The sequence below is a fragment of the Falco biarmicus genome, chromosome 12, assembly GCF_023638135.1.
Source record: "Falco biarmicus isolate bFalBia1 chromosome 12, bFalBia1.pri, whole genome shotgun sequence".
NCBI lineage: Eukaryota > Metazoa > Chordata > Aves > Falconiformes > Falconidae > Falco > Falco biarmicus.
The window spans coordinates 9020028-9047947 of NC_079299.1; positions in this window are offsets into that span (position 1 = coordinate 9020028).

Here is a 27920-nt window from a genome sequence, read left to right on the forward strand (position 1 = left end):
AGAATAGTCCAAGTGTCTTCAAATCACAGTTTGATGACTACCAGGCTCCAAAAGGATGTTATATTCAGAGCCCCAGAAAGCTCGGAAAGTATCACTCTCACATCTGCTCATACAGGGCATATCATGAGAGCAGGGATGGCTGGGAGAGCCAGCATGGCAGAGGGAGCACGTGGCTGCACAAGGACAGAGGACCCAGCTTACCCGTTGCCTGAGTTGGATAACAAAAGGGAGCTGAGCAAATCTGTGTTTGTGACATAGTCTTTTTACCTAGGACAAGAAAGGTAGAAATATGAGCAGGACCAGGGATGGCCCTCGGTGGTCGTCTGGCAAGGCAGCCTGTGGTCTGCACTCCTGCCATGGTGCTCAGCCTGGCTCCTGTAATGGCTGTGCAGCCACTGCTAGCACAAGGTGATATATCTTTGAATTTACAGTGACTTGCAAAGACAGATGTGTGTAATTTCTAGAACTGGTCCACGCGCAATTAGGAAACATGGTAGCTGAAGTGGTTTTCCCATTCTTTTTCTAAGAATCTGAACAGATTTGTGCTCTGAACTAATGAAGAGGCCTTTATATAAAATTAGAGATTGGGAAAGCATGTGCTAAAGCCTCCTTGGCTAGATAATTACTTTTTTATCATTATAATGGCCTGTCGTACTAATAAAGAGGCACTTTTTTCCCCAAAAAAGTTCATCAACCCTGTAAGGGAGCAGACTAGAAGAGAAATTCAATTGAAATCATTATTTCACAGGCTAGATCTATTTTTAAATGTTACCCTTTAAGTGGTTGTATATCATTACATACTATTTGTATTATAAAAGAGGCAAATTATTAAAAAAACCCAAGCAATGAACTAAGTGCAGATCCTGGCTGTCAGACAGTACAGATAGTGCTTCTGTGTGTGTATATATCCATATGTAACTGCTTTTAGAAGGAGCAGATCTGTGCATGTATTTATGATATTAAAATATTTAATCTGAAATATTGTTGCATGCATTAGCTTTTTAATTTTTCTCGAGGAAAAGAGAGGAAGGGAACTGTCTTCAAAAGAATAGTTGCTCATTTTCCTGGTCTCAGTTTTTAGTGGGGAATTAGAATGTTCAATATCTAGTGTAAGGAGGAGTACAAATTTTCCCTTTAAAATAATGGCACACAGAGAATTTGAGTTCCACTGTATCTAGAGACAGCAATTTTCTGTCTGATGTAATATCCATGAACAGTTAAGAGATTTTCAGTGAGAAAATACTGTTTTCATTCTTTTGCAAGATGATCCTACACCCCCCACTCCCCCACCCCTCGCCTTTTTTTTTTTTTTTTCTCTTCTAGATTTAGCTGCTGCTTCATTTTGTTCCTCCTGTCAGCCGCGTATCAGAACAGTGGATGCAAAGAAGTAACAGGATTGCAGATGGAGCCAGAATAAAATGGAAAGAAAAAGAGAAGGCAATGTCCTACAGAGGAAGTTGCAAGGTAGATAAAGAACTTTTGTTCGCCGTTTGGTGGAATAGTTGTGTCTCCCAGTAGGCTGAGCAGGCTGGCTGATACATCCAGAGGGGACGGGTGTCAGGCTGGTGCAGGTGTCAGTGGCTGCCAGTGAGTGATTGCACCATCAGCCTCCTACCGTGATCCATCATGCGGGCCCAGCCGGTGAAGAATCACAGCCTCAGCAAGGTGCTGAGCCCAGCAACATATCATTAAACAAGGTTACCACCGGCAGATTTGTTCCCATGATCAATCTGGTCAATAACCGTTCCACCTCGCTGTACATTTTTCCCCCTTAAAACATAAACAAGTATTATGAAAGTGGTGGCAAAACAATGTAAAGCTTTAAGAAGACTTCATTTCTCCAATGGCAAGCTGCAGATTTCTTGTAAATTCCTTATAAATGATGAAAAATAACCCTTCCTACAAAAATTTATCCTCCGACTAATGCTGTGAGCTAATTCATATTTTATGACTTGAAGTTGTTTATTTCTGACTCATTCTTGGATGGATTTGTTTTGGGGTTTTTTTTCTTTTTTATTTTCAACCCCCAACATGGATTTCTAATATCTATTAGGATGTGGTGTGCAGTATAATACCTGTGTCAGTTTAGAACCATCCATAAGCAATCTCCAAGAAGACAGGAATAATATACTTGGGTTTTTTTGATTGCTTTATTTTAATTATAGTTTCTTGTATTAACCCTCTGTCAGATCTGAACAGACCTTCTCCCACCCTTGTTCACCTGGCATCATTGCGCTGTGCGCAGACACCCCTGCTTATGAAGACCCCTGTGTCTGTATTCACCCGAACGCAGAAACTTCCTCTACCCACTGGCAGGGCTGTTTGCCTTTTCTGCTGCGATGGTGGGTCGCAGACCCCTGGGAGATCCTGGAGTCCCCCAGCAGACAGCAGCTCACCAAGGCAGTCATTAATACAGTCTTTGCGCCTCACTCAGATGGTTGTGATATGAGAGGTGAGGGCCAAATCGGAGGGGTTTATAAACTCATAGGCAGCAACAAATAAGTTGGATTTCTCCACAGCAGGCTACTGAGCTTTGGGAAATGAGTAAAGGAGGTTACAGGGAAAAACTGAGCTGCTGTTCTTCCATTGTCTCTTTTACTAACACAGAAAAATCATGTGCTGACCAGACACAGAAATACAGATGTGTGAAGGGTTCAAGAAAGGAGTATATGTCTACGGTAAATAGTAGAGTGGACTGTGAACCAGTGTCCTGTCCCTTTGGTAGCCGTGCCGGGGACGCGTGACAGCTAATCCTCGTCCTAACCAGGCAGTCTGCAGAGCTGTGCAGAGCCCTCTTTAAGAACAGGCTGTTAGTTAGTTAGTGTGATCACAGATATTGTTAGTAAAGCTTGCTGTGCTTAGGAAAAAATGTAAGTCAAGTCCCTGTCCTGTGCAAATACAGAAAGTAGCAATTGTCATGCTGTGGGGTCAGAGTTAGACTGTTTATATAAGGATAATTTTTCCTTTTGATGTTGCCAGGTGGATAGAAAAGCTCAGCTGAAATGCTACCTCCGGAAAAAAGTTGCAACTTTCTGCAGAAGAGAGAAAAAAAAAATAATCATAGTTTTAACTTCAATGTGATTTTTAAAGCAGTTTAGTTAAGTGGGTACACAAGGCTGGATGAACACTTACTTGTGTTGACTGCCCTGTTTTCATTTCACTGTCTCCCAACCTAAAGAAAATAAGCCAAAACAAACTTCTGCTGAAATGAAAAATAATTCTGAGATGGTTGTTTCCATTGGTTTGACTAAATCTGTTTTGAAATTTTCCGGTGTAGACAAGCATGTGAATGAATGGCTGTTGCTAAACCTGTCTGACCTTCCCATCAATAAGGGTGGGACTGCGGGCTCAGGGGAAATGTGACACATGGTGCCCTCCTCTCCTTTGTACTTCGGGTCAAAAATTGCCTTGGGTACAGTGTCAGCACCTACAGCCAGAGCCGTAGTCCTCACAGCCTCCGAGCAGTTACTGCTTCAGTTCTAGGGGCTCCTCAGCTAGTTACCATCACAGGTACCTCAGTTACAAAACTGATGCTTTCCCAGGTACCAAAAATTTGTGCTCCTTTACAGGCCCCCAGACATCTCGGTCTTGCTATAAATGTAGCTCAGAGCCTGCATCATGTTGGTATGCTTGTAATAACAAAATATTGGCATGGGGAAAAAAAGGTATGTGAAGCCAAGAATTTCTTGTTAGTGTTACAGAAATTTTGGCAGTCTGATCAAATAATTGTTATTAGTATATTACTCCAGATCAGTTCCTACAGAAGAAGGAAAAGAGAAAGGAAGCAGCAGAAGGAAAGAGAAAGAAAGGAAAGAGAAAGAAAGGAAGGAAGGGAGCATGCAGACAAAGAGGAAGGAAGGAAAGGAAGCCAAAGAAGAAAAAGAAGGCAGGAAGGGGAGGAGGGAGGGAGGGAGCAAGGGAAGGAGGGAATACTACTATACAGAAAAGTTTTCAATAATAATTTGTTAAATTATTTGTTAAATTTGTAATAATAAAAATAAATATATTTTAAATAGAAATACAATAAAATAATAATAAAAAAATGTTAAATAAGTTAAATTGTGCATATTTCCTAGTATATATCCATTTTCCTGGTGCTATGCTTACCCTTCAATTGCTCCTTTGAGTCCTAACGTCGATGGCTTCACCCTGGTGTCTGGCAGGGCGGGGGTGTGAGTGTGGTGAGCCAACAGCATCACTAATCCTTCCTGGGGAGGAACAGAGTGTCATGTTGGTAGCTGCTTCTTCCTCACTCAAGGATCCACTTGGGACGATGTTTAAATGTTTGCTATCATGCTTTTGCACCTTGAGCTGAAACTCTCCATTACATATGGCTTTACTATATATGGTGCCTTTTATGTATGTTCAGTACTATTTCTTTCTCTTTGTTACCCCTGAAACATGGTTTCTGTTGCTGACAGTTGGTGACAGCACAGTTGGTCATAGCCTTGAGGTCTCCAGTGCCAAACTTGTGTCCCATCTCTTATCGTCCCTCACCTTCATCATCTTCACAGCATCTTGTGCCCCCCACTCCTTAAGGTCCATCTCCTGACACACCAGATCTGTGTTTGTCTACACTACCTCCTTGTGTCCGAAGCATCTCATCCTGCACAGAAGACTTACTTGTTAGGATTAACCAAATGAAAACTATGATTGCACTACCCAAAGATAAGCCATAGTCAGTCGGTCATTGGAAAATCAGTTAGGCTAAATCAAGAAGCAACAAAGATCCAGGCAGGTAGGTAAAAAAATTTTCAGACACAATAAGCCTGAGAAGCCTCATCCCTGAGGTCTTGCAGGGTTGGTACAAAGCCCACGGCTGCTACTAATGATTGAAACACTGTACTACAAGGCAAAAGGGCTCTAACCTTCTGCTAAGATGCGTGAAGCGGGCATCTTCTTGCCTTTCTGCAGGACCTGATGGAGTATATCTAAATCTGAAATATTGGTCATTGCTTGTTTGGGCAGAGCCCTGCACAAAAGGCAACAGAAGCCGCAGAGTAAGATCTTGGCCCTGGGAAGTCAGCAGAGATCAGCACAGATTGCAGGGAGATCAGGATTTTGAGCCTGGCTCCCTGTAAGGACATAATGGTATTTAGGCTTTATCCTGGTTGTTAATTTATTAATTCCTACCCAAAAGCTTAGCTAAATTGCCAGTCATACTGTAATAATTTTAGATAATTGAAAACATGGGTCTGTTTCCAAATCTAGGCTGGCAGAACGATTACAGGATACTAGCTGCTTTCTAGGCTAGCTCTTAGCTGGATGGCCCATCAAAGTATCCATGAATCTTCTGTGTTTCTGCTAAAGCAGAACCAGAATCAGAGCTTCTTGTGTGTCTTCTGATGCTTTCTTTGGTTCTGAAGTTCATGAAAGTGACAAGCAGTTTGGGAATGTTACCTGAATGTTTATGTTAGTTCAGTTTTGAAGAGGTTCAGGACTTTTCTTTTTGGAGTTCACTTCCCTAACATCAAAAGCTATCTCACAGTATTCAGTATTTCAAAATAACGTATTTCCTTAGGTTACAGTTTAAAAGTGGATCATTCACTGCCTGCACTTGTGCGTTTGAAAGGGGCTTTTATATTATCATATTATGGAAGAAAAAACACAGTGATGGAGAACTAATCCATGTTTTCCATGTTGGTTTGCTTGCTTGTTTGTTTAACCTACAGTGAATTCAGCCGTGGTAATCATTGCTGGTAAGGCCCGTATCAAGACCTCATCCACACAATCTGCCAATAGTGGACTTCTAGCCTGTATTGATGTATGCACTAGAGAATTGATTGCCTGCCTGGGTAGATAAGAACGTGTATTGTTCTTCAGTAGGTATAGTGCATTACTCTTTCCCGGTTAATGTGATCTCGGAATCCTTCTCAATAACACAATTCTACCAATCAAACCAGATGACAAAATATAAATTTTATGGAGTTGTAGTCCTCTATTCATAATCCTTTGTAAAAGACAAATACGGATGAGTGAAGTTTCCCATAATGAAAAAAACATAAAATTTCAGAGTGAGCCAAGGCTCTCTTTTTGATGCATTTCTGATGTTCATTCTTTTAGTTTTTCTACAGATTTAATTTCCTTTTTCTGACAGTAATCCTGTGATTCTAGATCTAATTTTTCTGTTAGTTGTTAAAGAGTAAATCCCAGAACTACTGAAGCTATTTAACGTAGTTAACACTTAGATGAGTTATGGCTTCAATGCTGCATTGGTTGTAGCTTCCTAATAGTCACAGACGGTTCTTATGGTGCAGGACTATCAAAGATTGAAAGGAAGCCTAGTAATAAATAGTCAATAATCCTGTAGAAGGATTAAAAGAATAAATTATGTTTACTCACATGTTTTTACTAGATTTTTTCTTTGTTGCTAATTAGAAGCTGAAGGACATAATAAACTTTTATTAACAAATATGGTTTTCTCATCATAGTTGTATGTATATTGTTCCACTATAAAGTTATTTCAAACTCTTCTTTCATAAGGTGCATGTCTATCTATTTGTGTCCAGATCCCAAAAAGTCAGTACACCTTCAAACACACAAAAATAGGGAACTTCTCTGTCCCATTTATTAGAACGTTATTCAAGGTCAACCTAAGAATTTGTTTTCATATACTCAAAACAGTATTACTGCAACCCTGAACTCCCTGTTGTAAACCTTGGTAGCATGCATCCCACAAATCAGAAATTCTATAAAAATAGCCCAACTACATCTTAGATAAAATTTATTCTCCATGGAAATTTTGTATGAAAGTCAATCAAAGAATTTTTCAGATTCAACTGGCATCTGCTGCTCAGTATAAATTCAACCCTCACAAAATACAATACACTCTGCATGGCATCTCATCCTATATGTAAAATTGTTTGCCTGAAACCTTAGTAATAGACAGTAATAATATGTAATAACAGGAGGAAGTGAAGAAAATTGTTACAAATAATAAACAACTGGAACCCAGCATTAACATTTGCAATGAATTTCTATGTTTCTTTTTACTATGCCTTCACAAAAAAAAAAAAAAAAAGAAAAAAAAGATTTCATTGTTTTCAAGCAACCATATTTTACCAGCATTTTAATTTTTTTTTTTAAGCTAAATCCACATTTAAAGTCAGTGGGTAGTTCTGCTGCGAACTGAATGGAGTAATATAGTCCATGGAATGGGCTGGTTGAGGAGGGATATTGCTGTATATACTGTCCATGTCGCAGCACTTGTCATTACCTTTCAATGGCAATAAGGTTACGAAGAAGCAGGGCTGTGAAAGGTGCCCTTCTCCAAGGTGGTACGTGGCTCTATGCCAGGCTTCGTAGGCAACTGCGTCCAGTTTGGAAATTGTTTCTCAGCCAAAGCAAGCTACAGTCTCAGGTTTTTAAAAGAAGTAAAAGCTACAGATGTTGTCCATCAATGACATAGAGAATTGCCCCTACATGACTCAAATTCACTCCAAACGGACTAGTTGCATTCATAAGAATATAGTGGTCAGTCAGCTGCATATTGTCAATCAGCCCTTATTGAGCTAATTTTATTTTTTTTTCCTGGATTTTTTTTTTTTCCTAAATCAAGATCATATACGTAAGTAACTTTGAACAGTTATCCTTTTTTTTCCTTCATCCTTCTCACCCCCTCTCCCCCTGTCCCCTTCCAAAATGCCTTAAATTCATCAGGGTCTTTGCAACATTTTTGCTCTGAGGCATGTTCCCTCTCCATTGATTCTCTTCACTGCTGTCAAATCCAGGTTTAATTAATAATTTTCTAAAATATCTTAACTTGTGTGAAACCTGTGTAGTACCACAATGTCCTTTAGTCTTTACAGATAATTAACTGATACTTGAAAATCATAGTGTCTTTTCAGTGTTATTTGTGGGAAAAGTATTAACCATGGCTGGCTTCAACACCCAAGACACACAAATTCTGAAGTTTCCATAACAGTGAGACTGAAGAAGAAAAATAATGAAACAATATTGAAACAAAATCTTTACAACATGAGAAGATTAAAATAGGAGTGTAATTTCACCAGCTGAAATGTATTCTGCTTATATAAAATAAATCCAAATCCGTATCTGCCCCAGGATAAACCCACTAATGTTTTTGGGTTGTATTCCAGTTTTATAAAATGCTTTTCTATTCCCTTTTCCTATTTGGGGAAAAGAAACAGTCCAGAGTGAACAAAATGTGCTGGTATGCCATAATAACACTTCAAGCAGATATACCAGGATGTCCCATGGAGGGCATTTGCAATGCAATAGCGGTATTCAACATTCTATACCAGTACCTCTGAATTCCCATTTCAAACACAGCTCATACTTACATGGAATATGGACTGATCACAAGAAAACAGTAAGACTGACTGTACACAAAGTTCTCTGTAAGTGTGAATAACCTGAACAGAAAAAGAAAGCTACATTTATCATGCAGTTCTTTCATTCCTGGCAATTTATGATGTTAGGAGAACACAATTTATTTTAAGAGTTTAGCATGTTTTCAGTGAAATTTAAAAGGTCTGTAAAAGCAGACAGATAATATTTGCAGACGTATTAACAACCCAAATACAGTGCAACCCACTAATCAGGAGTCAGTCAAATTCTGAAGCAAATTTCCAGAGCTGGTACCTACTGGGTCTTTACTTTGTGCTGTGTTACCATCGCATTGTAGCACATCATGGTTCTTGCCTATTTGAATGTCATTAATATAAATGGGCATTACATTTTTGGCCTTGCAATCAAAACAAAACTTGATGCCTCATAACTGAAAGAAATACAGGTTCTCCCAATGATATCAGGGCACACGTTTTCACATAAATATCCGGTTTTTGCTTACTCGATGTTTTGCTAATGTCAGTTCAGTATATTAAAGTAGCGTACAGTGTTGATGTCCAAGATAGATGAGAGGTTATTCTTGTAGATGCCAGCTGCCATGGCATGAAGTGACTCCCTGCAGACTGAAGTCAGAATGAGAGGAGTCCTGGGCTGTCTGGGAGAAAAGGAGATGGAGGGATGAGATGAGCCCTGATGGCAGAACCGGAACACCAAAGCTGGGGAGCAGGGAGCACCTGTAGGAGAGATGTACATGAGAAAGGAAGAACACACAGCTCTGATGTGAAATACCTGCACTGTCAGCACAATGCCTACAGGTGAGAACTCGGTGTGGGGGGTTAAGCAAAAGCATGGCCCATTTGTACTGGAAAGCAAGCTGGTGAGTTTGCAGCTGATTATAATCAAGGGGTGAAAGACCCCAGTGAAGGCAAAAGAAAGGAATATTCCCCGGTTAATACTTACACTGTGGAAATCTCTACCTCAACAGGAGAACCGGACCCAAACACGTTAAGGAGGGAGCCTTCTTATCCTGGCCTACTAATTGCAGGGAGACCACCAAAACTTAGGTAGCATTGAGAAAAAAAATACATTTTCTGAGGCGCTGAAGAAGCAGTGTGTTAGGTTATGTGATAAGATCTCTGCACATCCATGAAGGAGCACAGTGAGACAACACATGGTGGGGCTGGGGGGCCACATAGTCCCCTGAGAGGCTACTCCCAGCTCTGCCAGAGGAGAGCAGTCAGCTCCACAGGAGCAGAGGGCCACAAGGGCAGGCAGGAACCAAGCAGGAATCTGGTTCCTTTGTGGAGGTTACTGGAAGTTCTGGTTCATACATGGAAAGAGGAGCATTAAGAGCAGTGAGACAATGTCTGATGTTCAGAGGCAAAATGGAAGAAGTAAGTTGGTCTTGACATTGACCAGAGCAGGGCTAGGAGGCACGAGTCACAGATAAACACAGAAAGTTTTGGTGAGGTCACTGGTTAGTCATATCCAGTTGATCTAGTTTTGCAACAAAAAGACCCTGCTGAACGTGAAAGACAGCTATGCTTGAGCACTTAGATATCACGCTGAGTATATTCTTAGGGCACAATAATTGTGGTGAGGAAAATCAATGTTTCTGTGCAGGAAAACACCTAGTAAGATAAAGTTACAGGAAATGGCATTAAAATGTAAATGAACAGATATTTTTTACAGATGACAAGTGAGTTTAGGAGGCCGGTGAGGAAAGAGGAATAATACAGGGTTTTCATCTGGATTCTGACAGTATTTACCGACTGAAGGCAGAAACTGGGAGTTTTGAAGAATGCATTTTGACCAGCTTTTGCCACAGAAGCTTCTCAGAAGTGGACAACCCTAAAGAAGCACAAATGCAGACTTTCTGACTTACATAGCTGTTCATTACTACCAGCCTTCCTTATTAAGATGTCCGTCCTCGTGGCTTTCTCTGCATGTTTTGCCTACATGATATTCAAACACTCTTGTGTCTCGTAACAGAGAGAGCCATAAGCCCATCAGCTCGGTGCCCAGCAACAAGACCTTACCTGGCTGAACAATGTAATACCAGCTTGGGGTTATCGGAGTGTGTAGGTGTAGCCAGGTGGCTTATCAGAGACCTTGAACTTGGTACATGGCTAGAAAGACTGCTTGATGCTTTTATCACAGATGTTTCTTTGCTTGGAGTGTTCTTCCTGACTTGGCCTAAATTCTTATCAGCAAATTATTGTACATACTGATTAAAGTCCACTATTAATGGGAACCTGATTACCATCTATCTTTTCAAATACTTATAGGGAAAAAAAAAATAAAAAATGGGTAATATATAAACAAGTTTGATATTTGTTACCGGAATTTTATCATGCAGGACTTCTTCACTTCTTCAGCACAGGGAACAGAGCAAACAGGGAAGTGACAGAGCAGCAGAGAAGAGACGTAATCTGTTGGATGTAGGAAAAATGTTCATCTATTCACATGGTGAACTTAAGCAGTGTGTTCAAAAGTCTGCAAAGAAATTAGAGGTCCCTTCAAGGGACCTGGAGGCACTGTCCTTGGTGCTGCTTAAGGACAGTTATCTGTATAGAAGAATGGACTATCATAATGCTGTCCTTACTGCAAAAGATATCCCTTTCATCATTCCTATGTCCTAGGATGCTGGAAAGATATTTTTTTCCTCTTCTTTTTCTTCTCTCATTTTCACTTCTTTTAGTTCATATTTTGCTCTTTGAATTTTTACCTATATATATACACATACACATCATGCAAAATTATCTGTGAATCTATATGAAACAAAAATATGAGTTGTGTGTGACTATGCAAATGTATATGCCCATCATATATATAATAAAAATACTTCAAAATTAATATATCATATGTTACATCATATATATGAATGAACAAGTGGTGAAAATTTTCCAATTAATCTTTTCTAATACAATATTCTGCAAGGTGGGATTTTGCATTTTGCAGAACCATCACTGCCTGAAACAGAGCAATGGAGACAAGGATGCAAATTAATATATTAGTGGGTCATAAGACATATTAATCATCTACACTGGATGAAAAATATAGTTTATATTCATAATATTCAGGAAATTCTGTAACCTAATTACCTTTTTCTCATTTTTCTAATTCATCTGTGAAACTCAAAGATGCAGGATACATAGGAAAAAACAGTGGACTAACATTGAAGGATGAGTTTAATCGCTTTTGAAGAACGATAAAATTAGAAATTGGTGCAGAGAGAATTTGTGAGGCCTTTGCACCTTCATATTTGAGACATAAACTGATAGGCAGACAAGGTCAGCAAAGCGAATCTAAGTCCATTTGTGAGTATCTGCCAATTTGGCAGGTATCCTACTTCTGAAACATTTATTTCTGGCAATTCTTAGAAGATATTTTCAAGAAAGTATATGTATGTCATTAGCCTGTTTCAATATGCAAACTTCTATGACATAAATATTTTGGAATTTGTATATATGTATTGAAAACCTCTAATTTATTTAAAAAAACTTTGAATGACAAAACAGAAACAAACACTGAAGGAAATGTGATTCTGCTGATTTAAAATCTGTCTGAACCCCATGTATCATCCCCTCAAACCCCAACATTCCCAAGGTTATCATGTCTCTCTTCTCCAGGATGTGCTCTCAGAAAAGCCTCTTTGCAGACCTGTTTGCCCACTCACGGCTGCACTGCGCTAAGGGCAGGAATAATTACAGTGGCTGGTGGTAAAGATGTCTCAGTACATGTTTAGATGAGTTTCATATGGACTTTTGCTCACAGGTACAAATGATGTTTGCTGACCAGTCAACCATGCTTTGTTATATCCCTAATACTGTAAGTCACAGAGGAGCTCTCCCCATGCTTTTCCTTGTTAGTTTTTCAGGAGGCAAAATCCAGGCAGCTGGTTCCTGTCCTGTGATCACACTGTTGGCTGTGTTTTTTCTCTTGTGTATCTATATGCTGTGCCAGCCAAAATTTACCTACTACTGCTTTCACACAGACCTCATAATCACTTCCACAACATATGCCAAATTTTCTTGCATACCTTTATTCATGAAACAATTTCTCTCCTCTTTCACCCAGTTCATACCTACCTGCCACCGCTGGACTTCAGAAACCAGCTTGGTTAGTCCTGGGCTGGCGGGGGCGAGGGCATGCAGAGTTCATTGCAAACACCAAATAAATATTTTGAAGTTGCTGAAAAGAGGCAAGCATACAGATGGATTTTTGATGGCATTTGGAGGACTTGAGTTTAAATGCTGATCATTAGATCATCAGTAGTTCAAACAACAGGAGTAAAGATCAGCTCTTTAAGAAGCTCTCTAATTCAATTTAATGGCTGCTTTTTACCGAATATAAATTTAGGATTCCACCAGGTATGACGGAGCGTTGCTCTTAATTGAAGATTTCTTTTTCATACTCTTACAGGAAATGCATTCTTCATGTTTTACAATTATATTAACTGCTAAGTCTTTAGCAATTAACATGCAATGACTCGGCTATTTATAGAGTGATCCTTTTTTAAAGCAATATGTTTCACCTGTGATTTCATCCATCTGAATCATAGACTTTCAAAACCAAGATTTTGCCCTTTGTATTTGAAAAAAATATATAATTTTTCAAGAGTCTTTAATTTTAAATTAATTTTCATACATTTTATCTGCATTTTTTTCTGCATTTCATACCTATAGTTATATAAGCACATTATTTTGTTTGACATTAATCATCTCAACGCTCATAACCTGCAATAAGGAAGAATTACTGAAAAGTGAAGATGGTCCAGAACTAGAACTTCTGGATCCAACTTAACATCTTTCCCTTGAGATGCTCAGCCTTGAGGAGTCATAAAGCACAGCTCCGAGATCCAGAACACCCAGCAGCAAAGTTGTGTTGCCGACCTCTGGATAGAGACCAGGCTGTGCAGAACTGTAGTTGGGCTGCATGTTCAAGGTAGTTGGGTAACAGACACTTCCCCAGAGCAGACATCCATGCTCTGTCAGAAGGATACACTTCTTGGCATGCCATGTGGGACTGCAGGAAAGGCTGGGCAGGGGAGTCAGACCCATTGCTGGGACTGTCTGACATCCACAGACCAGAGTGCCAGTATATGTCTTGAGATCCTCATAGGAAGTTCAGGGGTGAGGGGATACCTGTACAGTTTCTAGTCAATAAGCAGTTGTAGTTATGTGGGCTGCTCACTTGTTTAAAGCTATGTGCGTGCTTCAGAGTGGTGTAGGGTAAGAAATGAAGTTCCAGTAAAGAATTATTTCCAGACATATAGTTTTAGGCTCAAAGCCAGCCTATGGATATGAGAGAAGAGCATAGCCAATAGCTCCACACGTACGAAGGTAGCCCCTCTGCCCAAAGCCCTCAGCCAGAACTGCTCTGTGGTGATGTCAGTGCAACTGGCAAGAAGGAGCCTATAGCTGCCCTGTTGTGAGGACCCTCAACTGGTTGCACAAAGGAAGCTGTAAACAGATGTAGGCTTTACCCATTGGTGTGGGTACCTCCTGCTCTGGGAGGCAGCATGCCTTTCGCCTTGCACGTCTGGCAGAGAGAAGGTCCTTCTGCTCCGGCTCGCACCACAGTCAAGCAAAGAAACCTGTGCCACCGTCACGTTGATGGGAACATAATTGCTTACATGAAAGAAGATCACTGAGATATGAGATGTGCTGTACTAAGGCTGCGGTGAGGTTAGAAGTGTTGACATACCAATAAAAGCTCCATGTAAAAATGTTTAGTTAGTATAAAAGCCATTGATGGAAAATCTAAGGAAGGACTAGGTGTCACAGTGGTTAATCCTCCTCTCTAGTATCTGACCTCTGTAAGGCTGGAAATAAAATAAGTTAAATGGACTCTGCATAATTCCTTGTGGGCGTCCATCACGAAACCACCTCATGATTCAGCGCTTGTGTCAGCCCATCGGGGGGAGGCTCTGCTGGGTGAGCAGAGGGCTGTGGTGGGGCAGGGCCAAGGCACAACCCACTGGAGACCATGTGGGAGAGGGCGTTCACACCGCTCCTGCCTACGCTGGGTCTTTTTTCCCCGCTGATGTTGTTGGCTCCAGGTTCTGGGTGTCTGAGGGCACAATCATTTGCCATGCTCCAACTCTGAGGAAGAATTTTTCAATTTTTGACAAGGCCCTTAGAATCACATTGCAGAGGAAAGGGTGTATTATAATTATCAATATCAATAGTAATAAAAGTTTATTAAAGGTCATTAAAATGAAAGGGGATGGCTATAGATTCCATCACTCTGAATTGACTCCCTCCTCTTGTGTTAATTAGAAAACTCAGATAATGGTTCTATGTGGGAGTGCAGGGGAAATTTAATTACGAAAGTTTAATGGGCCACTATCTACTTCCTGCCAGATTAAAAACTGATGATTTACACTATTTTAGATACTACCATGGGCTCGCTAACAAAACATGTTGCAGAACAAAGAGCGATGCCAGACTTTACCCAGAATATTTTGCTCATTTTTAAAACCAAGTTGTAATGAGGCAGACCTGCAAGCCAAACAGTTGTGACAGAGCTGTTACCACCAAAACCTGAAAGGAACCACGAGCGGTGTTTGTTGGTTTCTTCATTTTATTATTTATTATAACCAAACAAAGAACACGCTTGCCTAAGCAGAAATGCTGTCCCCTCAAAAGGCAAAGAAAAAGACAAAATAAAGATAATTAAAAAAAAGAAATAATGCCAATCCAAATTAGCTGTAAGGTCATTTATCAGTTATTGAGGAAAGCTAGAAGAGACACTGCTAATTTTTAGAAGTTCTTGGACTGGAATTTCTGTTCTTCAGTCTATGGTCTTCATCCTACCACATTTCATGACAGTTTTTAATTAAGAGATATTTAGGGAAATATTATGTAATATTTTTGTCTTAAAACATAAGTGAATCAAAATGATTATGGCATAAGTGTGAAACAGATAAAACCGGTTGGCTTTAAGTCCTCATTTTCAGATGTCCTAGTCACCCAATTTATGGGGAGTTATGACTAGTCAGAACCTCAGAATCATTCACTTTTTGGAGAAGGTTTGAATTTGGCACCTGAAATTAGTGGTTCTTTTTGAAAAAGTAGCCTTTATTGGCTCATTAAGAGTGATAATTCAGCAAAGTCTGCAAAGCAGCTCCAGGAATCTTTCTTCAAGTTCTCTGTTCTACCTGCTGGTTCCACTTAATGCAGAAGTTTATTGTTAAATATCTGTTTCCATTTAATGCAGTGGTTTATTATTAAATTTAACTTCTTTCCTTAACAAACTCTATTTTTAGTGAAAACCCTGAATCATATCCAAGTGCAATTGACATAAATTTCCAGTTGCTTTGGGTTTTGGTTTGGGGTTTTGGTTTTTTTTGTTTGTTTGTTTGTTTGAATTAAATGCTTATCTTTAAAAGGGTTTTGTACCAAAAAATGTGGAACAAAAATTGTGATGTATCAAATGCTATATTTTAAAATAAGGATAAAAAAAAAGAAAGGAGAAGAAACAGAAGAAACAATGCCCAAAAGCAAAAAAAAAAAAAAAAATCTAATGTACTGTTTCTTTTTCTGGATAGCTTTTGGTGTCCAAAAGTTGAGAACTCAGCATTATAAAACCAGGGCTGGTTGTCAGTTCTAATTTGGGTAGATGTAGACAGTTTTATACAGCAGCTTTGTGGCCTGGAGCTGTCTGTCTTGCAGTCAGGGGCCCACTGTGTCAGCTGCATGTCCTTGAACATTTCAGGTAGGATGTAGCTCTGGGAATTGCCATCCTCCTGGACTTCAGGTGTGTAAACAGTCTCCTACCTTTACTAATTTATTACCAGGTAATGAAACAACATAAAGGAGGAAAAAAAAAAGGTGTTTGAACAGTACTGTTCTTCATATTCTTCAAAGACTTTAAGCCACCTGGATGTACACAGGTTGGGAAATACTCATTTTTCTTGATCTTTTCCACAGAAACAGGGTTTGCCTACCTGCTCTGCACTTTGGATCTCTCATTGTACCCATCCATTTAGCACAGCTGCCTTCAGAAAATTCTGTTTATGCAAGGGATATCAGTTAAAGCTAAATACATTTGCATCAACACAGAATCCAGCCTTTACTGAGCATAATAGCCTTCTGTGTATTGCAGGTGCATCTAAATTTGTAAATAGTGTAAAAAAAAATATGACAGGGCACTACAGATGTCTAGACATCACTTGTCTAGACTTCAAATGTGTAATGCTGAATAGATATCAAAATCGAGTGGACATCTTCAGAAATATAATTGAGAAGAGCATGCCTAGGAACATTCGCATGCCTTGCCTTTTATTTGCAGTGAATGATTCACAGCTAAGCTCTGTAAAGTATTAGTCAGTTCACATCATTGTAACCACCAAACCTCAGGAAAAAACTTACTTTTTGAGAAGTTACTTTATTAAGGCAGCTGTTACAGATATAGGACTTCATCCCATTGGTAATTCATATAAAGAGAGAGAGAAAGAAAAACACTTTAAGCTGATTTCAAGCGTGGTTTTGTTTTTGGTTTTGTTTTATTGTGATCCTTTATTTGATTGAGATAGCACCATAATTAGTCTCAATGCACTGATAAGTTGTTGTTTTTTTCCAGACACTTAATAAGGACCATTCATTCTCCAAGGGGATTGCAACCTGAAATCTTGCTGAAAGACTGGTGTTACAACAGAGGACAAAGAGGAAAGAAAAGAGGTGAATTAACTGGGAAAAATGCCAGTTACTGTCTTGATCACATGAGTGACCATATGCTAAATGACACGGTAAAATGAATGGATGCACAGTGTGTTGATTTAGTTGCTTTCTTTTCCCTTTTCTTTCTCATTTGATTGTACATGATGTAATTGATCCACATGGCATAGTGTCCACTGTTTCCTTATCCTGTCCACTGTTGTGAGAATAATTGGAATGTGACCCAGCCTTTGAGTGGCACTTATTTTACTAAAATGAGGGGTTGAAAGCCCTACTAAAGCTATACAGAGCTATGAATTTAAGGCTTCAGCACTCTGAAGCGTTATGGGCCAGAGCCTCAACTACAGCAATGGGTGAAGCTACTTTAACATCAGTAAAACTCTTCAAACATCTGTACGCTTGCAAAGGATCTCACCCCTTTATGCCAATGGATTTGCCTACTGGCAGAAATTTGAGGCTGGCTGAAAAAAGAAGCCAGTGATCTTTTCTTGGCAACTCTTGAAAAGCTGGACACTTCCTTGAGCATAAATGTGGATCTGGCAACCTTTATGCTCTGCGTTGTTTTGGATCTTGGGATAACGGGTCTGATCCTGCAAGATGGTGAAGAGGACTCATGTACTGCCCAGCATGTCGAGCTCCTCCTGCCAAGTCTGCACACAGATGTTACACGCACTTCCAGCTGAGAATTCAAGTGGAGAGTTCCAAGTGGAGAGCTTGGCAATAAAATACTAAAACGTTAAGATGCAAACTCTGTGCTCATTTTAGCAGAAGAAATCCAGAAATCTGGATCTAGTACCAAAGATGGAAAAAATACCAACCTGTGGCTTGATGCCAGTTTTATACTCATAAAGAAGTTTATCTCAATATTTTCATGAGTCTCTCTAGTCCGCTATGCTTTGTCTATAGAATACTGAAGATTTTTTTTCTCACATAAATAAATAATGCTAAATAGTTATCAAAATAGGATTCAAACATTCCAATTTTTGGCTGGTTTTATGACAGATGGCAAAATAAGGGATGAATGCACTGATAAACAGAAATAGAAGGAACTACTATGAATCTGCTCTGCATTCCCAGAGAGAAAGTAATTAAAGAAGATGACTCTTGTGTAAATCCAGATCATTTAAACTGAAAACTCTGTACGGGAACAACCACTTTTTGTTACGTGTTTGTTAAGTCCAGCCACCAGAGGATTGCCAGCAGAGACTGCAGTATTAATCATTAAACCCAGGGCTTCTTAAAAGTCAAACCACAGGATATTTTTGTTGTTTTTTTTTTTTTTTTACTACATATTGATTTTGAACAAGCAAGTTACCTAGACAATTAAACAAGTTAAACAAAAATTATATTGTTTCAGGCAATTATTCACATGTGTGCTGACCTCATTTGGGGAAATAAAGCATTTCACATTTTATTACCTAGAGTGTCAATGAAAAAGTATTCAGGTGATATCTCATTAATGATTTCATTTTCCCAAACATTGTACAAAGTCACTGCAATACAATGCCAAGTCAATCTATCCATTTGATCTTATATAACCTTCAGGGAACATTAATAAAATTCTGACTCAGATATGCCCTCTGTCAGTCCCTTTTTAGGCATACAGGTGCTTAAATGTCCTTTACATCCTACTGAATGGGACTTACGTTTAAATTTAAGCACAAATGTCAATACTTTTCTGGACAGAGATGCTTACTGGAATGAAGGCCTCTGCATCAGAATAAACATAGTGGTTGATAAGAGTGTACACAGAGAATTTTGATTTGGGTTTACACAACCTGTGGTATCATGAGGTTAGAAAATCAAATTGTTAGAGCAATTTAGCATATTCTTGTACTGCCACCTGTGTTCTACTAAAATGTTTGCACAATTTACTTCTTTTTAAGAGACTCAACATGTATTATAAAGTATTTCTAAAGATTTTCAAACATTTTACTCAAGAATTGAGTTTTGTCAGTGAAGGAAAGAGAAAAAGTGCTTTTACAATTCTGTAGCAAAGTCATTTAGGACTCCCACAGGAAGACTGGAAAAATCTATCAGCTATTGTAGAAAGTGCATTACAGTGGAAGGAGCTTAGTATGAAACACATGCAATCAATGACGGGATACTTGAACTTTGCTTGTACAGTTATCTCCTTAGGGAAGGTATTCTGTAGGTGTTGAACTGCTTTTCCTGAGTTCAAGAAGCCACAGAAATAAATGAAAATTATATATTTACTTTTTTTTTTTTAAGCCTTGACAGAGTGTGGAGGAGTTGGTAGGCTGTTCCTGGGTGCAGTGATTCAGAGCCACCAGGGCAGTTGCAATGGCTCAGTCACTGGATATACAGGTGTTGTCAGATCCTAAGCAGGTAGAAGTCGATGTGGGAACTGGGAACTTTTGAAGGGTGATGTTCCTTCTTCTGCAGATACCCCATTTTGGTTTGACATGTTCCTTTGGCTCATTTGTGCAGCTGGGAAAGTACCACTGATAATAGCTGACATAAAAAAAGTTAATTTTCCAGCTCCCACTGCACAGCTCCCACAGATCCTCCTCACCCCCACTAGCAATGCCTGTGTCCTGCTCCAGCTGCTTCTGTGGTCTATCCAACAGGAAGGGGGGCACACCAGGAACAGGGCTGCCTTGGCCGAGCACCTTGCCAACAGACTATTGACTTATGCTGCACCTCTACTGCTTTTTCTCTGTCCTGGTGAATCTTGTAGTCTTTGCTGTACAGTATCTAAACTTCCAGAGAAGAGGGGAGGGTTCCCCAACAGATTTGTGCTTTGAGAATTCTCCTGGGATTTGAAGATACTGGTTTTAATCTATTTGTTTATACTTTTTGGATTGGTGACATAACGTGGTCCAATATCCATTAAAATAAATAAAAGAACCACTATGATCTTGTAATTAGATTTCTCTTTTTGTAGCGTTTGGCAGAGGGAAGGTCAGACTTGCCGACTCCACAGTCTTCAAAATGCCAGCTATTTTTAAATAACTAGTTAAATGATGCTTTCACAAGTTTGCCCAAGACAAATGTGTTCTATTCTGAACTTGACGGGACATAGTGCACTTTGTGTCTCATCTGGATGAAATTCTTGGAGAGGGGAGAACAAAGAGGTTAGTGCCTTGGTTCAGAAGACATCTCAGGGAAGGCTGCTCATCCACAGTCTTCAATATGGATGTGTGAGGGGGACTCAGATCATCAGTCTTCAGCCTCTTCCTGAACCTAAAACAAAAGTACATGGGACCTGATGGCTCTTACCTTACTGGAGGCCAGAAAAGATGAAAAATTGCAAAGTTTGTGAATACATCTTTCAAACAAATTTTGGTGTAATAATTTTCTCTTTTTTTATTTATCTTTCATTTACAGGGAGACCTCCTAACCCCTTTGAACTCCCTATTTCGACACAGATTCGGCTTTTGGCATAGATCATGAAGGTAGCTGTGCAGGCAGCAGACGGATGGGACAAGAGATCACGCTGTATACAGCACTAAAGACTCCTGCAGCAAAACCCCACCATCTGCAGCCTCTCAGTCTCTCCTTCAGCCCAGCAAGAAGCCACAGGAGTCCCCTGCTCCCCCTGCCCTGCCACCCCCAAGCTCCCCATGGGTGCAGGAGAAGCTGTTCCTGCCTTGGCTGCCCAGAAGGGAGGAGAAGAGAGGAGCAGAGGAGAGGAGGCAGATCAGGTTCCTACTGTCCCAAAAGCTTCCTCTGGCCAGCTGTGCCACACCGGTCTTGTGCTGAGCTCTGACACAGAGGCAAACTGGCAGCTCACCCTGCTCTGCAAGCGCTGAGACTTTTGACTGTGTACAGTAATAAACAAGGCTAAGAAGTTGCACAGTTTCAATGTGGGAAGACACCAGAAAGGAGACAGTGCCTGGGAAACCTGCTCTGCTCCTGCCACAAAACCACCTCTGCCTAGCCTGCTGGAGAAGTCTTAATCCTGTTATCAATTTCTGCACTACGGCTCTTTGTGTAGAGGTGGGTGCGAGCACTGGTCAAGCATCCACGAAAAAAACTTTAGCGAGACAGTTCCTCAGCCAAAATGATGGTATCTTGGAAAAGGGGTCCTGCCTTCCGTGAGTCATCTGAAACTTCCTTCTGGTCAACAGGAGACTCTTCTTCTAGCCAGTTCTGTTAACATCTTTATCCTAGTAACTCTGTGGGAGACAGAGCCTGGGAGACAAGAATTCACTCACCTGTGAAGAGGAAGAGGAAGTGTTGGAAGAGAAAACTTTTTAACTGGTTCTGAGCACATGGATCAGGTGTTAGATGATTATTTTGTTTCACTATTAAGATATTCAGTAATTGGTATGTGTAATGGCTACATTCTCAGCATCCTCTTCAGGATGTATTAGGGAATCTGTTTGAGATTGTGTTAGGATTGACTTTTTTAGTATTAATAGGATGATTTAACATATTTTGTGATCTAATATGCTTTCCAGCACTGCCCCTAACTTGCTGATTTGATCCAGCCTGACAGCTGAATTGCTCTCTTCATAGGTTAGTAATTATGACTTTGGTGACATACAGTTTTCAATGTTATTTTTGTTTAAGTAGCTTAATAAAAGGAATAAATTCAGAGCCAGGCATATTTTTTCAATAAGTAAAGTGGGTCTCAGACCTCTGATGACCTGGGTGCAGATCAGCCAATCAGCCTAAAAGCTCCCCCCAGTAAGCCTTTTGCTGCCTCACAGGAAAAGTGTGTGAATTGGAAATTTACTTGAAACCACCACAATAAATATGTTTGTTCAGGGAAATTTAAAAGAGGTGAAGCAAGAAGCCTGACATGGCTTCAGTTTTGAGGAAAAACCTGTTTGTGTCTAATACAATGCAGAAATTGCTCAAGAACATTTTGTCCTTGTGTAAAGATTGCCCTGTAATGCTGCTAACGTCCTTAGGTTGAGACCTTGGGTTATCAGCTGTGTATGTGCCGATCATGCAAGTTAAAACTGATTTTTTTGAAATGCAGTTTTTATCTTTGTGAGTTCATGACACTTGTTCCTTGAAACCAGATCTTCTCCTTCCCCTGCACTTTCTTTTCTTTCTCCTTTTGGCCTGACTTGCTTCCACTGTGGGCTGAACGTGCTTCCCAATGGCAGTGAAACCTCCAGATGGCACATTACCAACTTCTCATAAATTAGAACAGGAGAGATGCGTAAAGCATTGGAATTCTTTGAGGTTTAGGTTTATAGGGATTACAATAAATTCAGTCAGATGGGGAGGGTCATTATGTACCAGTGGAATGCAGATAAGATTGTGCTGCTTTTTTTTTTTTTTCCTTAAAATTGCCTTGAGATAGTATCTTGAAGGCTGCTGAAAGTGTTCTACACTTGGAGGTCTCTGCGCTTTCACATATGCAGATCCTGTAGGAAAGGGAATCCAGAGCTGGATCAGAAAAAGGAAGTTATGCTCGTAATTTGAGCCCAGTCCTGCAATATTTTCATATATCACATGAGGCATGCACGCCATGACTGCTCACACGCTGCCAAACCATGGCCTTGAAGCCAGATGAGGGAAAACCACAACTCTAGTTAAATGTGGTAAAAGCTTTCCCTAAACAAGGACTGCAGAACAAGAGCCATTCAGTTCAGGCAGAACAGCATCTCAGGGCTACACCGCAGAATCCTTTCCTCTGGCAGGGTCAGAACCAGCCTGCCTGACTATGAATTTGCTCCTGTTATTAAGAGACAATTAAAGAAAAGCAATGCCATGAAAAATGTGAGATGAAATAAAGTGCTCTGTTCTGAAGAAAAACAGGAGAATAAAAAGGTCATTCGTTGTATTTCTTCTTAAGCTGCCACTTTGTTTCACCAAGGGTCAGAACATCATTCCTCCTAATAACCTGGTTAGGCCCCCAAATGTATCCCTGTTAAGTGGAATTCTTTGCTAATACTGTCCTAATTAATTAAGAAGCAGACTTTCCCATTCACTGTCATCAGTGACCTATCATTCAGTGTCACTATCTTTCACTGTCATTAAGTAGAGTATGCATATACTGTAATAGGTAAGATGATTTCAGAGACAACTATTGATCCTTTCCTAGTGGTCTATTGCTAGTTAATGAGCATTAGTTTCTTTAATGATGTTTAATGTTGGTGAGTTATTTTTAAGTGAAACATGGCCTGACCCTGGAAAGTGCTGAACGCCCTTAACTCCTATTGACTTCAGTGAGAGTTGAGGGCACTCATGAGATCAGCCCATAGGTCTTGTGTCTGAGATGGTAGCAAAAGCTTCTTTCTGCGTTCAGGCAGGGGTGAACAATACTTTGCAGCCAGAGAATAGACCAGGTTCAGACAGAAGGGATTTTAAGGTCTTGTTTTCCTTTCTATCATTGAATTGGACAACTCTTGAGAGAAGGGACAGCATCTGCACAGGACAGACATCACTATTCTGCCAGCTCTTGCCTTCCTCTTATTTTCTTCCCATGCCTGTCACTGTCCCCTAGCTTCTTTCTTTGCCAATATGAAGGAACAGGCATCTCTCAGACTCATCCTCCCCATCATTCTCACATTAAGTGGGAAATGTTCCAAATTAAGTAGACAGGCAGTCTGTCACCAGTACCTTAAGTTACTCCATCTCTTCTGAATCTCTTCCAGTTGGCTGTTATTTCTGTGCTCTGCTAGAACTGCCTTGATTACTGTCTCTTGGCAAAATCTCAGAGTCAAAGTTTCTTTTCTTCCTCTTTGACCTTACCATTTTTTTTGGTGAATATAATACTGTTCTGCTCGGTACAGTGTTCTGCCCATGCCTTCCCCACTGGATCTTCTGTTTGCATTGCTATTCATTACTTTATCATCCCTTTGGTGTGCATTCCCCCTTCCTTTGACAAAACTCTGTCCACAGCGCTGCATCCTATGACCCCCTCTTCAAACAATCAACATTTTAAAAAAGGTAGGACAAAAAATATTTGCTCTCTCACTCTTTGCATGTACAGTTTGCTCCCATATTGTTTGGCTAATATGCACAAGCCTCATGGCACATAAGATTCAGTCCTAGGTGATTTTCCATTTCTCTCTTACACAAAAGAGATGATGTCCTTAAATCCTTGCACATGAGGACAGTACAGGGCTAGGAAAAGATATCTATTTGACTAGATAGAACAGAATTTGTTTTGCAGAGATGTGGGCAACACTGATTTCTATCAGTGGGAAAGACCATAATGTCCTGTGTGGAGGCATAAGTTACTTTTGCTCCTTTTAAAAAAAATATTTCATTATTTTTTCATTTTTTAATTATTGTGCAATGCAAATTACATTAACCATACTACCTGACTTTACAGCAAATGTATTGAAGAAATAGCCTCAATCTGAACAGCTGATAATGTTCATAGAAATTCTAAGATAGAATAGGTGTGTTGTGACATGTGTGCCCGGTAGGTGAATTTATCGGTTTGGTGGGTAACTTCACATACAGGAGAACGAAGAGAAAATACATCCTTGGCAGGCTTGTCTAGAAGAATAAGTATCAGAGACTGCTCATGTTAGAATTCATCCCTGGAGAAGGAGATCAATGTGCAGATGATGCAACTGTAATAAGAAGATAAGTTGTAGAGATACATATCTTTGGCCTGCGCAAGCATAATGTATTGCATGGACATTGTCTGTACACTGGAACGGGGTGGGAAAATACAGCTCTGCACAGTGTGAGTAAATTGGGAGAAACTTTTCCTCCACCTGTATACAACAGACTGGGGTTTGTCCCTTTATCTGACCAAATCACCAACTCCTATTTTTTTCATTTAACAAACGGATAAATGTGCGAGCAGAACTAAAGCAAAACCCGAAAAGAACAGGCTGCTTTTTTTGTTCTGCCCATAAACTTGTATTTTCTGGTTGCAGACACAGGCATGGTACCCTGCTGGCCCCGCAGCACCACATCACACTGCGGCGGGTGCCCTGCGTGCTCTCAGCAGCCGGCCAGACCGCGTCTGGCTCCGGGTGGCTGCACGCTCGCTCATGGTGGTGTTAAAAAAGCCCAGTTTGTTTAAAAAGCCTGGGAAGCACTCCGCTCCCAACAATTGCTGTTCTCACTAGTAATGACAGCCCTCCGGATGGAAACACACCTTGCAGGGCTGGTAAATGACCTCGCTGACTCGGAGGGGGATGGCAATAGCTAGACCGTGCTGCTTATTTTGGATCCTGGCTGCTTTCTTTACCTCTGGGTGTCACTGAGAGGGGGCTTTATGCTAGAGAAAGGGTTAACTGGGATTCTCTATAATTTGTTCCTATTTCCTTTCCCTCCCTTCAGCTCCTTCACAAAATGTTAATCTAATTGTGATAGTATCACTTTGATGACAATATGACAAGACAGACAAATTTGATTTTATTCTCCACAGAGCAAAGCATATGCTGCTTGGGAGACTTTGACAGAGAGAAGGACATAAAACAAATGGAGTTCATGAATATACAATTTTTATTGTACACAGTAGTGACATCCAAACTTCAGAGAATAGGTGGGTGAGACTTATGCTTTACTATTGAGATTAATGGGTACGTAAAAAAGTGCCAACAGAGAGTACTACAGTTTATGTTAAAAATGTCGACGTGGATAAGAATAATTTTCTTCTCAAGATGAATGATGCATTTAATGGCTGTGAGACATTCATGCCCAGTAGCAGTTCCTCAAAAGTAATTTTTTGTTGTTATTGTAAATTATATAATCTTAACTGCAATTATAGCCCTGTTTAGGTAAAGGTCAAGTTAGTACAGTGGATGGTTATAAACTAAGAGGGAAATTGGTAAATTTATTCCCTTGATGAAAGCTTATGAATGATTTTAAGCAAGATAATTTTTTTGTAACTCTATTTCTACTTTAATGTAATATAGCAAGTAAAGACAGCACACATTAACAAAGGGTAAATTAGATTTGTCTAAGTAAACATGTATCTGCAATAGGAGTAGTGTTGCTGTAGTAAGGACAGCCTGAAGGTTAAGCGCTCCATGTAAATGGTATAGATTCATTTTCGTGGAAAGCAAAAGGAGGGACAACCTCTGAAAAATTGCCTTTGATGGAATGCAATCTGTGCTCTCCTGAGCAGCACATGAATACTCTGCAACACATGAAACTGTACCCACCTCCTGGTCGTAAGAAATTGGTTAGAGTCCTTTTGGTTGCAAAAGCCTGCCCTTAAACAATGCAATCTTCTTTGCAGCCCCTTCAGACTGATCAGATTTGTTTTGTTAATACAGAGGTTAAAAAGCCCCCACGAAGGAAACTGAGGAGGGAGAAGGTGCTATGTATGCTAATCAAGGGTCTCTGCTAAACCAGGGCCTGATACGAGTTTTAGTGCTCATTTTTCATGCTTTAAATTATAACCTGAGTGAAAACAGTTAGTCTCGGGAAGCTGTTTAAAACGAGAAGGAAGCTTTCTCCAGTCAGTGGCATGCTTTTGCCCTGAAAAGCCCACATTAGGCTATTTCACTCTTTCACAGTATTTCAGTGAAGCAAAAGCATCATTACAGATAGTTGCCACTTTCCCTCACAGAACTTTTACCTACGTGAGCTGCCGCTGATCTATTTATCAAGCTGCTTTAAGTACGGCTCAGGGTCTTCTTCACTCCGTCAGACCACAGAGATGTTATCTTTTCCCATTTGTTTTTCTTCTGGAAACGTATGTGTTACGAAATTAGTGGGGGGAAAAAAATACGCTTTCTGTTCCCCTCAGATGCCACAGCCCTTTGACTCATTTACATACAAAGATATGTAATACATACCCTAATAACAAAATAAACACAGTGCTACATGTTGTGGGTTTTTTTTCTTCTTTGACAGATGAACAGCAATGGCTTGTTACTTGAGTTTGCCACCAATTAAAATGCACATTGGATCAGCTCTGGCCTGTCACCTACCATTATTGGGAAAAGTTGGCTGTGGGCCATGTTTTAGATGAGCGGGATTTTTTTACTTGGCCGTAGCGCTTCTCATCTCTGCTCTGTACACTCCGCCTGTTAGCTGCCGGGCAGGCATTGCATCTGCTTTTGGGGAGCTGCCTCACCTAAGGCTCTCGGGAGCACCTAGCCATTTTTGTTAGGTCCATTTTAAGTGTGGAAAGGGGAAAAGCCTTCCTAATCTCTCCTGTGTATAAAGGTATTGAGCCGGTCTGAATGCAGTACAGCACTTTTGGGTCATGATTTGCATAGATATACATTGATTTTTAGAACTTCTGTTAAATTTCTGTTGCACCCCACCTACCTTTCAATCTCAGCAGCAGAAGTAAAACAGCAACATAGAGAGAGATGTGAACTCACCAGCAGGGACAGCGAGTTGTTATTCATTTTAAATGTGAACCTGAACAAGTCCAAAAGAGTGTGATCCTGCCGAATAATAAATCTGAGGCATTACTAATATCTGGACGTGAATATCAGCTATTGCTGCAGGTCTGAAATGAAGAAGTCGTCCAATGTAGGGGGGGGCAGGTGGGCAGGGAACCAGAACAAGACCCATTTAAAACTTCACTTTCTTGAATTACCTGCTACAAGGCTGTTTGAAACTGCAAGACCAGAGCCTGATTATTGAGAAACAGTGCCAATATTTGATAAAATAAAGTATGAAATAGATTGACCCAGAGAAATTCAATCTGCAAATTTGTAAAGTGTTTAGCCAAAATTTTCTGAAGTGTTCAGTTTTTTGTCCTCTTTTATGAATGAGGGTTCAACTTACAACATGCTGAGCTGCTGAGGAACCGCAGCGCTTGCTAATGTCACCTCTTTGACACTTGTTTTGTGCGGAGGTAAATAGCAATAAGATGGAAGGCAGTAGAAAATAAGGTCCATCGTCATTGCTCATTATTTGTAATTTGTGGAGTGTGACAGTGTGTTCAGCACTATGCACACCAGGAACAGAGGCAGTCTTTGCCTCCAAGAGCTTGCAGTTTAATATACAGATACAGATAAGACTGAATGTAAAAAAATTAGTGAAAGATTTAGAAGAGTATTTTAAAAA